The sequence below is a fragment of the Halictus rubicundus genome, chromosome 2 (assembly GCF_050948215.1).
Source record: "Halictus rubicundus isolate RS-2024b chromosome 2, iyHalRubi1_principal, whole genome shotgun sequence".
Taxonomy (NCBI): Eukaryota; Metazoa; Arthropoda; class Insecta; order Hymenoptera; family Halictidae; genus Halictus; species Halictus rubicundus.
Window position 1 is genome coordinate 19,384,524 of NC_135150.1, and position 14,610 is coordinate 19,399,133.

Genomic DNA, 14,610 nt, shown 5'->3' on the forward strand with positions numbered 1-14,610 from the left:
AGCAATGTTTACGTTCATTTGTTTACCTCTAAATGCGAGGCGTTGCTATTGCGTACCGTCGAAATATTTCAAATCCGCTACGCTCGAAGCTCGACAGACCTCGGACGCCGAGGAGTGTAAACAGAACTCGAGTATGTCTCCTCGACGATAAACGACGCTGGCAAGACCCGTGTCGCTGACATATATGGAGAGTTGACTGTGTTGGAGACTGAAAGGGGTTAATAATCGTGGCGTCGAATTCGATGATTCCTCGCACCCCCAGAAGTTGCCAGGGGTTTTGACTGACAGTGGTGGACCAACGACGAATAGATTCGACGGGAAAGACTTATTACATGGGGAGAAGGACGCGGAACGCGTCGGTGTCACGTAATCGGACAAGTGGAGCTCCTTTCAGGCGTCGAAGGCTGCTAGATCGTGGCAGCCTCGCCTCTGGTAGAATTCGAAGAAGCGGCTGGCGAACGAGAAGGTAGAGGAGGTGGAGGTCGCGTTTGCATACAGGGTGTCGAATAAATTTCCTCGGCGAGCCGTGCGTCCGCCTGCCTCGCGCCGCGGAAAGAATCGGATTCATTCTGCCGGGGATCTATCCGGGCATAAATAATACATAACAGGAGATACGGCGACGTCGGTTCGCGGGAAAAAAAGGGGAGAAACGTCGGGGAAAATGCGAGACCTCAGACAAGTCGATACGGATCCACCGTGAAAACCGCGACGACCCGAGACACCGTGATTTTCCGAGGGGAGAGGAGTACAGAGATATTCGAAGGAATCGAACGCTTCTTAACAGACATTCAGACGATCTTACCGCGTACCGACCGTATTCGTTCGCGCAAGTAATTCTTCCCGATCAGTTCTCCATTTTTTATTCGACTTGTTGCGATCCAAACGTAAAGAATTAAGTTTGTCCAGATCGGCGCTTCAAACTGTAACACGTACTGTTTTTAGAAGGAAACTTATTCTTTAGAATTTATTATTTTTACAACATCTTCTTCGGTCTTTTACGAAAGGCTAAATTCCAGTCCGTCACATTAGTCTTCCGTTTGTTAATAAAATTCGAAACTTTTTGCATTCGACTGTCTCCTCCGAGGCACCACTAAAAATGACTGCATTATAATTAGACGGGGAATCTTTATGCAAAATAAAAATTTGGTTGATCTCACAACCGAGTCGAGGAAGACCATGATTTAGAACTTCGAAATTTCTCGAGCAGATGAGTCTAATTTGGCCGGGCGAATTTCACAGCGGCCGCATAAGAACGAGCAACCAACCGATCGGCGACACTTAATTCTTAATCGTAATAAAATTACGTATTCATAGAAGGTCGGTGTGTTCTTTTTAAGCTCGGCTTCTCACCCTCGTGTTCCACACACAGCGCTTGTAGGCCTAGCTTGGCGTTCCGACCACGTGTACCTTCATAATGCCCGGGCGTATATAGAGGAGGCAGCAGCTAGTGGTCCCGCAGAGTCCATGAATAAATTTCGAATTAACTTTCGAACGGTTTTCGCGTTATACGAGGCGCGACGGAAGCCCTCTTCAATCTGGCCGGCTCTCCTTGGAGAGGCTGCCGTTATAATGCGGAGGGTCCCATACCCTTTTCCGGCGCAGCGAAGCTGGAGAAAGAGGACACCGTTCGAAACCAGGACACACCAAAATTTCAACTGGTAAAAGAAACCTTAAGCGAGGGAAACGCTCTGGCAACGTTCGCCGTTCCTCAAGAATCCTTGTTCCGTGGAGAAATAATAAGTATACTGCGGAACTCGGTGGAAAATGAAAATTGCAAGACGTAGAAACCAAATACGAATTTATTTCTCTCGGCAGTAGGATATTCTAAAATTCTTCTAATCTTTCCACTGTTCGAAATTGCGCTCACCTATTTTTGCTATAAATCCGTAAACCCCGCAGTTTAATAATAAGAATTCAGTCCAGATGATAATCTATGTATTCTTGACAACTCCTTCATCCACTGTAGTATCAGCCAACAAAATCCAAAATCCATTCGAAAAAGGTTAAAGAAACTTCATATTAGGGAGACCCATAAGTAATCAATTATTCTGAAATCTAAAACAAACTTTTTCGTAAATACAAGTTTTAATTTCTTAATTAATTATATAATCTCCATCGTTATCAAGGACAGTTTGCCTGTTGACCTTCAATAAATCTCCATAAACATCGCAAATTTTCTTTGTTGTTACTGTTGCATTAAATCCCGCATGAAAATGAAAAAGTATGCAATGACGAATATCACCATTTTATTACATGGCTGTAAAAAAAAATTATACTTTTTAGAATATTTTGAACACAGGCTGCTTTACTGAAAACTGTAAAGGATTCGTGCTTCCTCTTCAACGATCGGTACAGAACCAAACGCAGAACAAATTCTTTGCAAATAATTGATTACTTATCGGTACCCCTAATATTTGCAACGGTAGTACACACAAGTTCTCTAGAATACTGTTCCCGGGTCAGGGCCGCAAAGCTTCATGGTTGAAATCGCAGATAACGGGTAAACTCGGCCGAAAACATAGCTAACAATGGAAACAACTAGTCAGCCAACAGCATAGTTCAGATGGAGGAGGACTTGGAATATCGTTGCAGGGTCAAGGCTGCGAATAACCGCAGATAACGACGAGTTAACTCGGTCAGAGACGCAACCAACGGCATAAATAATTCGAAGAGCGGAGTTCGAGAGGAGGACAAACGAAAATTTCGGGTCGGAGCGTTTTCGTCTGCGGCCCATTGTCGGCGAACGGGCCACGGCCCGCCTCCGAATTAATCGAAGGCAATTCACGAATGGAATCATCAATAACTCCCGGCCTCGAAATGAGCCGAGCGTCCTCGCAGCCGCGCCGCCATAAATCACGGGCATTCAAAACTCCGTTCACCTCTCTAACAAGCACCCAATTCTTCTCGCGTTCGAAAAGAAGAGCCGGGCCCTCTCTTCGACAATTGAACCACGTGTCCCAAGGACTCTCCCGGGAACCGGGGGACCACGCGAAGAAGATGTTATCGGCGGATAACGGAGAACAGTGCCGTGTTCTTCGCAACAAAGTGCAATGCCGCTTGGAGAGAGGCACTGCAAGGCTGCACGCGCAATTACTGTTATGTGTATCGGCGATAAAGAGAAAGAGAGAGAGAGAGAGAGAGAGAGAGGGAGAGAGTTAGTCGCACAAGGAGACCACACATCGTTTCGAGAGACCCGAAGTATCCGCGAGCAAGAACTCGGGTCCGTCGGCGCTGTTTCGGGAGGAACCAAGTTTTCATTATTCCTGGGTCATTTGGTCCGGACTGCATCACGGAGTCTATGCTAAACCAGAGGTTCCAGGAACGTAAAGCGGCTTCTAATAGACTCATCTGGCCACGGTGATTAGTTGGCCGCGGATTTGATGCATTTCCGACAGAACTGGATTGGTCGAATTCGCGACACATCGCAAGGTTCCATTATTTTGAAGAAACTACTGCAACTTTTTAACCAATTAATATATCTGACTCGTATCCTCCTTGAAGTCCACAATCCAATTACTCCAATTAAATGAGAAAAATTCGGAGCGGAGACAGATTGAGTTCAGGCTCGTTGTCGCGCCGATTCAACCCCTCCATTTCTTGCTCTGACGTCACCGGTCTTGAACCTTTCGCGGTCAAATCCGAGCGATCTAATGGAAACCAAACACTTTGCAGACCTATCCGCAGACCGTCGTACACGTCATCGTACCCTAAATCACGGTCCGATATCTTCGGCAAACGTTGGCCAGGCACGGGTGTCGTCTTTCCGGCCAACAAAGTGTCGGAAAATGAGGCATCGTTGATATATAGCCATGGTATACCCATCCGGGCCGACTTCGGGCAAACAATCGTCAGCGAGGGGCTGCTCGGCGGTGGTACGAAGATCGAAAGCTCGCGGGGACCTAGATCCCTTGTCCCCGAGTAGCCCGGATTCGTAAAGTTGCCGGTGGTCGGAGTTAATGTTCCCGGTCGGCGTTGAACACGGAGGAAACGCGGTCGCGGGCCGGATTTTATCGGGCTGATTTACGTGTTTCGAGTAGGTATTCAGATTTATACGGCGGAACTCGGCGTTATTGCGGCCGTATATCCTGTCCTGTGTATCCAGAAGGCCCCTGGACGCCGTCGAGCCGGTGGAGCCCGAGCAGAACGCCGAGAGAGGAGCGTTTCTTTTCATGGGAACGACAATCCGAAAAGTACACGATATCGCGCGGAAAAAGATATCGCCTGCTCGTAAAACCGGCGATATTACGGGCGCCAGAAGAGGAGAGAAAATTCGGCCGTTCGATGCCCGAGGACGCGTTATCCTCGTCGAGCGAGCACACGCTGCAACCACCCCGAAGACGAGAAGCGGAAACAAGGCGACCGAGTCCGCGTAAAATCAAGCCGCGTCGATACTCCCATATGCCGATAGATTTAGAACGTAGTGATAATAAAATCCAACGAATACGAGTGCCGCTTGATTAACGGGGAAACCTAACGTCGTCGTCGAAAAGGATCTAGCCGGATTATGGTAGTCGAACATGCCCTGCAGCCGATTTTGACCGGAAATGGCTCGTTCGATAGCTTACCAAGAAAGAACCCCCTCTTCTACGTTTCGGTCCTATATCTTGTCTGTTACGGGAAGCAAAGGAAAACCCCGTTTCTGTCCTATTTAACCGCATCTAAAAATTCTAAAAACAAATCTAACACGTTTAGCATGTCGAATCACATATTCGTGAATTTTTCCCGATTTTTTAGTTGCAAACTCTGGTTTAAAAAAATTAAAAACCAGAAAAAATACAATTTTCATACCGAAGCTTAAGAGCGACCCTAGTTATCAACACTATCTCCAAATTTTTCCACATTTCTAGCTAGTTGAAAAACAAATTTTTTCGACGTTTCTTCTATGAAAACCTAAGTTATCCTTGACTTTTCTCGATTCTGTGTTTGAGTTATCCCAACGCCGATGTTCGTCGTGGAAATGTTTGGGAATCGAGACAAGGGTTAAATCGTCCATGCTCGCGGAGGCTGCAGGATCGATAGGAGTCTCGTTTCTTCGTTCGAAGAAGGAAACGAAACCGTGCGCGTTCGTTCGCGGACGGCTGGTCAATCGCGGAGGATAAAAATACGCGTTACACTGACGTAACGACGTAACACGAGCGAGCCCCGGCATCGCGAGGATCGTTATCGATTACGGCGCTCGTTGCGTAACCGAGGCACACTCGCCGGGCCTCCCGTGTATCGTTCGCGTTCCCAACTCGAAAGCGATTTTTTCCCGTTTTCGTTTGCGAACGGAACGCCCCGGATAGATTGCGATTCCCGTCGGACATAATAGCTCGGCGCGCTGCTCGAGTTGCAGTTTGCTTTCGCCGGCGCACCGCGATTTCCTACAGTCTTAAATCTTCGAGCTCGATGGGGTACGGCGGAGCCTCCGATCTGAGATAACAAACACATATCGCGGCCAGGACTCGAGGTAGGTCGGGAATTAGAGGCGACTGATCTTGTTCCCCTGCTGAAACCGACCGGTAGAATGTTTCCACCACCGAGTACCCTAATCGCGACGCTTTCGGAGCACGTGGCCCGAGGAGTGTTCGCAGCTGGAGAGACTCATTTTCCCTGTTTGATCGTTGCTCGACGAGATTTCAATTTTTCCTCGAGCCCGAATAGGTGTGCAACCTAGAGCCGGAAAAATTCTGTAATGCAATTTCAGTTGACAACATTGCAGAACGCAGAAATTCGAGGAAGAAGAACAACCGAACATTTATTTATAACTCAGCTGACAGAAAGAAATAACATTCATATTTAGCAGATTTTGTTTGAAATCTTTAACAGTCCAGAATCTAATTCGTTATTGTACTACTAACAAGAATTTCATACTAGATTGTGTTAGGGGAAAATGAAACAAGACTTGGAAAATGCAAATATTGGATGGTTGCATTTAACGTTCCATGACGTTGTAGAGTATGCATACAAGTTTAATGTAAACGACGCTTAGAATGTTGTCAAACGACACGCACTGCATTTAAAACAAAAACGCGAAGTGGTCTTTATACCTTGATAAGGGAAAAAGGATAAAAATAACAAGAGGTAAAAAAGGCAGCAGATAAAAATAACAAGAGAGAGTTTTATTGCCCTGCAACCCTCTTTGACGCCGTGGAACTTGTATTTGAAAAATGTTTTCAAGCCAATTTAACTGAGAATGTTCGTTTAACAATCATCGTATCTTCATTTTTTGCCATACTATTTATTCGATAAATAAATCAGTCTAGCACCATCAGTTTATACGCAACACGATCCAGTTATGAAAAAGTTTCTTTCATTGAATTTCATCTTTTTTTTTTCGCACACAAAGCATCACTGCAACCGCTGCTCGAACATCAGTGTTAAAACAACAACCTGAACATCGGCGTTGAAACAACTACTTGAACAGCAGCGTCGGAACGAACACTCGAGTCATCGAAACGGAGGACACATTATTCTCAGTACACTCTTCGCGAAATTCTTAAACGAGTTGCAATTTTCTCCAGGAATCGCGTCGCCTCGCCTCGACGCCACAGGTAGCCCGAGATTTGGAGCTCTCATCGAGAGGAAAATAAAGGAGTAGATGAAAGAAGAAAGAACGGGGGAGAGTCGGAAGAACGAGGGAGAGAAGAGAGGACGAGCAAAGAGCCCGCTGTTATTTCTAGACGAAGATTCGGTTTCCGGTCGCGGCACCAATTTGTATAATTACTGTTTTCTTTGAAAGCAGCTCTCCACCGGTCTCCCTGGTGTCCAGAAAAAGCCTCGCCACCCCTTTCTCCGCCTTAGCCGGCCGAAAGACGGCGCTTTGACGGTGCCATGGCACCCGATGTCTCATCTTTTCGCGTAATTCCCCCTCCTCGACAAGGTTCCATTATCGTAATTGGTCGATGAACCGACACGGGGGCGTGAAACACGAAAATTGATCATCTCGAGAAACGCAGGAAACATTACCTCTTGTAATGAAGCTCTGACAGCGTCTGCTCAATTGTATATATATGCTTTTAATTGTCCTCAAAGATATGCGTGAATAAATTTTTCTATCGCCGATACATTATAGTTTGTGGCAAAAATCTTATTCTAAACGCCTGCACGGCTTCTCCTGTAAATCAACGCAATCAATTTTTATTCTGCATCAAAATCCAAGCCCACCGATTATACTACTACGAATGGATTCTGTGCATTTACAACGAAAATGACTAAGTATAATTGAAGACAGTAAGAAATTCAGAAGAATTTAAAGATACTATTTACAAACAGTGAAACATATTAAGAAAATTCATTTCTACTTCACTCCGGTTTGTTGCAACCGAAGTAGAACATTTTTATTGTGCATGAAAATCCGTCGTCTACCTATGAATCTAAATTAATGGACATCCCCAAATTGCTTTGACCGACGATTATTAGGGTCATTAAGGCAGCCGACGAAGGCTAGCGCAATCCAGAGATTTCCAAAGTTCGAAAAGAGTAAATAATTACCGGCTAATGGGTTCAAAAGGCAGGTTCCCGGGATTACGAACGATTACTTGCGAACGAGATCGGTCACTGGTTAAATAATACGAACAATTACAGAATGGAACAGCGTAATCTCGGCGCCGAACCCGCGTAGCCGCCATTAAGGGTCATTAATAACCATTACGGGGGCACTCGAGCATTTCCGGCCCAGGTAAAGAAGGATGGGAATAAGTCGAAACCATTAGACTACGTAAGTTGATTAGACAATGAGGTGAACAATGTATAACAGCGGCGTTCGAAAGAGAGAGAGAGAGAGAGAGAGAGAGAGAGAGAGAGAGAGAGAGAAATAAAAGCAGGATCATGGATATCGTGTTTCGGGAGCGACGCCCGGTAGCTCGGATTTTCCACGAAAATTAATTCGACGGAGGTTGCGCAACCGGGAATCGAGATGTTCGATATATCGGAAGAATTTCTGCCGATCTGAGCCCGTGTCAACCGAAAATCTCTCTCTCTCTCTCTCTCTCTCTCTCTCTCTCTCTCTCTCTCTCTACCACACGTCCTCTGTCCCCCTTGTTCTCCAGCCTTGTCTCGACAGGATCGAATTTCAACGCGCGCACAGGCTAACCCGGGTCCGAGACAAAAATCCCTACTAAGGTTTTCTTATATTCACGTCGTGAATCATCCGCTGGAATTTGAACACGTCTCCCAAGATATCTGTCACGTATATGGCTAGCCGTGTACCGAGCAGACGTTCGATTCGCTAGCCGTCTAGACGAGCTCGGCATAATCAACGCGGCCGTTCTTCGCGGTCGACCGTTTTCCCTCACCGCGCTTCCTTCCGAATCGTCTCAAAATTTAATACGGTTACCTCCTCCTAAATCTCTCGAGTCCGATAACACCGCAGCGGCTACACTGCGAATCTTCATGATACATTTCCCAACTCGAGTATAAGAAATAGGAACCAAACAGAAAGTTGTTCTCTTCCTTGCCAGGTTCAGTAGATTAACACTAGAACTATTGAACCAGTCAAGATGACCGGTGGATGATTTTTTCTTTAACGATTAGTGAAACTATGAAAACGTTTTCACGAGAAATTTTTTAATATATCTCTTCTTTGGAGTATATGTTACCATAAAAATCGTTCGAAACCTGAGCAAATTCAATCCTGCTGTTATTATAAAGGGCTAAGTGTAAGTCATGTTTAGGACTCGGTAGTTCTAGTGTTAATCCTCGGATTTAGTTGCACGAAAGACGCTAGATTAACCCGTTAACCCTCTATGAGCCGAATTTTCGTCCGTTGGTTTCTATCTGTAGACAGCTTGCAAGGCATATACTTTGATATTTCAGGTTGATGGTGCTGCTAACCGTCATCGATATTGTTATTGGTCATCTCAGAGACATTATATAATTAAGACGTATACGTCATCTTGTGAAAAAACATCGTTATAATAGCATGTGACCTGAAAGTTACACGGGCCCGTAGAGGGTTAAAATTTACCGATTATTAAACATTATCAAATAAAGAAAGAAATTATTGTCTGACTTCTGCTTGTTGAGATTGATGATTTAATGTTCACTTTGCACTGAGATCCGCAGTGTATTGATCGCAAATGCATAAAATTTATTTAATTGATTACCGATTCTCAGAGCACCGTGCGCGTATGCGATACAAGTTTTGGCAGCCCGGTAGCATCGAGTGCCAAAAAAGATAGTACGGCCCCGGTTCTCACAGAGATTAGATGGCTGGCGGTAGAGGGGGGGGGGCTACAGATTTCCTATAAAGCGGCAACGACGCATCGAATCCGGTGCACGGTCGCGTGAATAAAAAAGAGGAGAAAACGAGAGAGCCCCTCTCGCATAGACAGGCTGCTCGTGTTCTCTGGCGTAGAGAAGGTTCAATGACCAGAGATAAAACGCGCGGCGGCGTGCCGTCGTAAAATCGTGGAACCAGAGGCCGACGCGCGGGTTCGAGAGCGGTTCGAGAGCGGACCGGAAGACGGAAAGCGGACACGGGAGGTTCGAGAGGAGCGACATGCTAGCCCCCGGATTCTGAACGGCTATGTCGGGACACGGGAAATTAACGCGTTCGATTCTCACTCTCTCTCTCTCTCTCTCTCTCTCACACACACGACGCCGAGTCGCGGCGGATCGGATCGAAAAACCAGCGAAACAATGGGTTTTCGATGCCGAACCGAGCCGAAATCGAGTTTCACGAACAATCGAGTCCGCCGCGCTCGTAAAAAACACCACGGAAACGCTGATTATCCCGTCTCCGCAAATTGTTGCGTTTAAACTAGCAGAGAGTAATCGATCGGTCACCGGTAACTCGCTTTTATCGATAATTACTTGCCAAACGAAGCGATACAGGTGCGCGTAGAATGTGCTACAGCCATTTAAAGCTATTCGTTCTTATACCTGGACTCCGGATTTTTATGCAAAATAAACATTTTATGCATCAGAAACCACTAAGGAATTTGTTTCTGCCTTTCATCATTTTAGTAGATTGTAACCAATATAATAAGACTCTTCAATTCTTTTAATCTTCCTAGTGTTTCAAATTGCAGCTAATTATTTTTATCATAAACTCATAAAATCCGTAGTCTACTTATAACTCATTAGGGTGGTTCTGCTGTGTATTACTAGTAACACTGTGAGTGTTCTCATTCTACAAAATGCACAGCTAAACCGGATTCGAAGCATAAATAATAATCAATCGACTGCACGTTCTTATTTCTCGCTCTCAAAATACATGCTGGTTCAACCACAATGGTGGTAACATAGACCACCCAGAGGTCTCAGTGAAGAGCTAAAAAGATGAAGTGCGCAAAAATAGCCCACACGTAATGCCTTGATTTACTGTTTAAAATTGTACAGATTTTGGAGGGAGAATGGAACAGCGAAAGGTAAGTGAAACAGACCGGTGCATTATGCATTAGTATTCGTTATCGATGGCAGCATCTCCGGTTGAAACGGCGATTTATGGCGCGAAACGGCGGACAGGACGCAATCTAGTTAGGAGCAGCTTGTTTCGGTGCGATCGGCGTAGCGTTCGCGGGACGCGGCTAATTATTTAGTTGAACAAACCGCGCGTGTCGCAACGCGCGACAATTCAAACGCGGCCGTGATTTATGCAAATCGGCCGGAGAGCCCCCGGCCCGCGTGATTCGAATTTCCTTTTTTCTCCCCGAGCGCGAGAGCGCGCGCATCGCGTCGGCTTTCGTAGGATTCGGGGCCGCGGTTACGGTCAATTACAGTCGTTGAACATTGTTTCGTTATAACGTAATGGTCGCCGCTCACGGAGCACGCCCGTGGGCGACTACTACACGCCGCGCTGCGTTTTGCATAAATTACGCGTATGGTTGTGTCTGGCCTCGCGTGGCCGCGCGGCGTTATTGTCAAAATAATGCGCGGGAGCAGGTTGCCGCTGCAGGCCTGATAAAACAAATAGACCCGGCACACGTGAGTTGTATATTTCGACATTCTACCGGGGCCGCTCAATTGTTTCCACCGATCACGGAATTAAACTGAAAAGAAAGGCTGCAAGCCGGGAGAACGTTCGCCGGACTGCCGCCCGAAGCGAAACCGGCCCGGTTCGCGCGATCTTAACGAGCGTCGCGATAAGCGAGCGAAAAAATACTCGGTCATCCCGTGAGTTGTGTCTTTTCTTATTGCGCTTTACGTATGCGGTGGTCAGTATTTTGTCTGGAGTGCATTTTTGCAGAAACTTGTCCCTATGTGTTCCTCTCTTGTCTCAAAGAACGACAGAACTTATGGGGTGACCTAACAGGCGCATACTTCGCTCTCAAGACCAACGTTTCGGAGCAAAGAACGTCAAAAAGAAGAAGCGTCGCTAAAAAATCAGGGGAAGAGAGAAACAAGAAATTATTTATCTGTAGAGAACCATGGGTGGAGGTGGCTTCGTTGCTCTCGACTATAACGGAGCCAGAGCAGTGCCCCACGAGGCAGTCTGTATTCCCAATACTAAACTGTAAACTGTCTCATAATCTCCTATAATAATCCCCCTACCTACAGAGCTCCTTTAGAAGGCGTGGCCTCGTGGCGCCCGACGCCAATAGTACCAGAGCACTGCTCCGAAAGGCAATCTACGCGTTAGTTCGCCTTAAATTATCTCACAATCTTCTACGTTTGTATATTTAATAATAAATGGAAGAAATAGTAAACAGAGGGTATTTACTATGATTTCTCTACGTATACAAAGCCTTGAGAAGGCGTGGCCTCGTGGCCCCTGACTCGAATGGGGCCAGAGCCCTGCTCCATAAAGCAATCTATGCCCCAGTACGCCTTAAATTATCTTACAATCTTCTACTTTCGTATATTTAATAATAAATGGAAGAAATAGTAAACAGAGTGTATTTACTATGATTTCTCTACGTATACAAAGCCTTGAGAAGGCGTGGCCTCGTGGCCCCCGACTCGAATGGTGGCAGACCACTGCTCTAAAGGACAACCTATGTCTGAACCAATCTTAAAGTGTCTCACGCTCTCGTACGTTTGACGATGAAGAAACTAGTTGGAGAAGGCCGTCTATTTTGTCTTCCCGGCTCGAGTAGGCGTGACTTGTGTGCTCCAGGTTTTAACAGGGCGGGAGCAATGCCCTACGGGGCAATCTGCGCTGACGTTGGCGTTGGAGAAATTAAAGTTTTAGCTAGTCCAGTTCAGCAGCCGCGTAAAAAAAGCTTTAAACTTTGTTACGAGAGATCCGCTTTCTTTTTCAACGACTCTCTCCCCTGGCGGGATTTCTAGTAGTTGGTACGCCTGTTGGAGGAGTCCTCCGCGCAAAGCGTACCGTGAAATTATAGATTGCATTCCCGCTTCGGCTGTTCGCCCGCCGTAAACAGGCTTCCCCGCAATTGGTGGTTACGATGTACGAAAGAGAGCACAGGGATCTCTCTCTCTCTCTCTCTCTCTCTGGTAATTAAAGCTCGTCCTCCATTGACAAGAAGCAACGGGCGGGTTTCAATAGAAACGTTTCGAGCGCGTTCTGCGGAAAGAGTTAATACGCGTAATTTTGTGGGAAGAAGGTAAACGTGTTCCGTCCTGCTGGCACGGAAAGAACGAAAGAAAGAAAGGAGAAAAAATGGCGAGGGTGGAGGATAAATGTGAACACGGGAGACCGTGCCAAATGCACCGTCGTTTTTCTTATCATCGTTTATTAAAAGCGTCAGCTAAGCGGGACAATGGAAACGGACTCGTCATGAGACGCTCCACCTACGTAATCTCCGCGGACAGCTTTTAAAATACGAACGACGAGGCCGACGACTTGAAACTGCTGTTCTCTGCTCTTTTTTCGCGGATACATAATGCTAAAATATTTCCACCGTTCTCTTGTTCCGCTGTTGCGACATACGTCACAACGTTGCAACAGTATCTCTACAAGCACTGATAACAGTTTCCAAAAATAAAAAATTCTCGATTAACATTTGTAAATATTCGGTTCATAATACACGACCATGTCCAAATATTTGCATCGTCCGTCGCGAAATCATTTCCACTGAGCTGAGCATCAAAACAGATTCGAATTTCCGCTCGGATTTCCCTGTTCCGGCGTTACCAAAAACATTGCAATCAATTTTATGTTACGCAGTTATCACCCACCAAAACTTTCCAGACAAACAAAATCGTCGATTAATATTTTTCCGCCCTTAATTCATAATATTCGATCATTCCAAAATATTCCCATCGTCGAACGTTCAAAACAATTTCGTATTTCCCGTTCCGGTACCGCGAAAAATATCAAAAACAATGTTATATACTACGCTGTTGCCTCTCGCCGAAAAAATTTCCAAGCTACAAAATTGTTAATTAATAATTCGCAACGTCCGGTAGAGCTTGCGGACTATTTCGATTGCGTGTCGCGGGACGCGAAAACGTCGAACTGTCAACGCCGGATTGAATTTCCGTTTCATTTCCCTGTTCCGATGTCACGGGAAACGGATCGACAGTCGCATCTGCATAATCCCCGCGAACACCGTTAAAAAACGCTCGATGACGGACGAGTGAAAATCGTCGAACTTTCCATATCGCTCGTGGAACGGTTGTAATTCCGAAATATTTAGCTCGCGTGCAGCGCGAGACCGCGTCGAAAACGTGGAACTGTCAAAACTGGATTGAATTTCCGTTTCATTTCCTCGTTCCGGTGTCACGGGATCGACGGTTGCCACTGGTCGCACCGTTGTAAAACCGTGCCGCTGGTAATATCATTCTGGGCAGGCTGATAAATGTGATAAACGAACGCGAGCGGGAATTCGTGCGGCGGTTGTTTATAAAGAAAAAAGAGAAAATGGTTTAGCGAATTCGTAATCCGCGAGGCGGAACGGGACGAGGGCTCCGTCGAATCGGACACGGGCAGGATGTAACGGGTCGACAGCCTGACATTGAGAGATCCGAGCGATTATGAGAAAGAATCGGCCGTATCGGGACATGGGGGTATCGGACTACTTATGGTAATTCGAAACGAGTTCCAGCCGACGGAAAATATGTCGTAGCGCGTTTACTACTGGTGTGCCTAAGGCGTGGACAAAAGATGAATTTGAGACCGATGACCTTTCTCCTCGAGGAGAAAGAGAGAACGAGGGAGAGTGAAGAAGCAGAAGAAGAAGAAGAAGAAGAAGAGAAGAAGAAGACGACGGCAAGGAGGAGGAGAAGGTGGTGTAGAGAGTAAGAGAAAGAGAGAGGGGGAGGGGAGAGAGATAGGAGAAAGAAAGAGAAAGAGACAGGTCAAGAAAGATCATTCTCGAAGGCTCCGTTAGTTGATCAAGCGCGAAGGCTATTTAACATTCCGTGTTTGGAAAGGACGCACTTACTTTAGGAATCGCAGATGTTCAACGGACTGGCAGTGCTAGTTTTCAAACTTGTTCTCGCTGCTCTCGCTTGATCTTTCCGTTTCACGCTCCTTCTCCGGTTCTCCGCCTCTCCTTTCTCTGCCCCGAGTCTCTCACTCTGTCTCGCGCGCGCTCTCGCTCTTTTTCCCTGAGAAAAAGCCTGGAGAGCGGCGAGTGTCGAGGCTGCCGGAGTCAGCCGTGCAACACGGCAGAAAGGGTTCGTGCTAAGGGTCGTCGCAACGCACGGCAAATACTCTAATCGAGGGATGACAGCTTGCACAACAAGTAGGTCAGAAAGCGGTGTACGGACAGCGTAACA

The 14,610-nt window shown here is 46.3% G+C and overlaps 1 protein-coding gene across 10 annotated transcripts in view; it reads right to left on the minus strand.

Moving 5' to 3' along the window:
* Positions 1-14,610, minus strand: part of LOC143365523 (uncharacterized protein CG43867) — a 199,992-nt gene that overhangs the window by 184,836 nt on the left and 546 nt on the right. The window contains exon 1 of one of the 10 annotated variants that reach the window (XM_076805766.1): positions 14,274-14,440. The exons of the other annotated variants lie outside the window; for them this stretch is intronic. The gene's annotated coding sequence lies outside the window, so the exon portion shown is untranslated. Of the gene's footprint in view, positions 1-14,273; positions 14,441-14,610 lie in introns of those variants that run through there. 10 annotated transcript variants of the gene reach the window in all.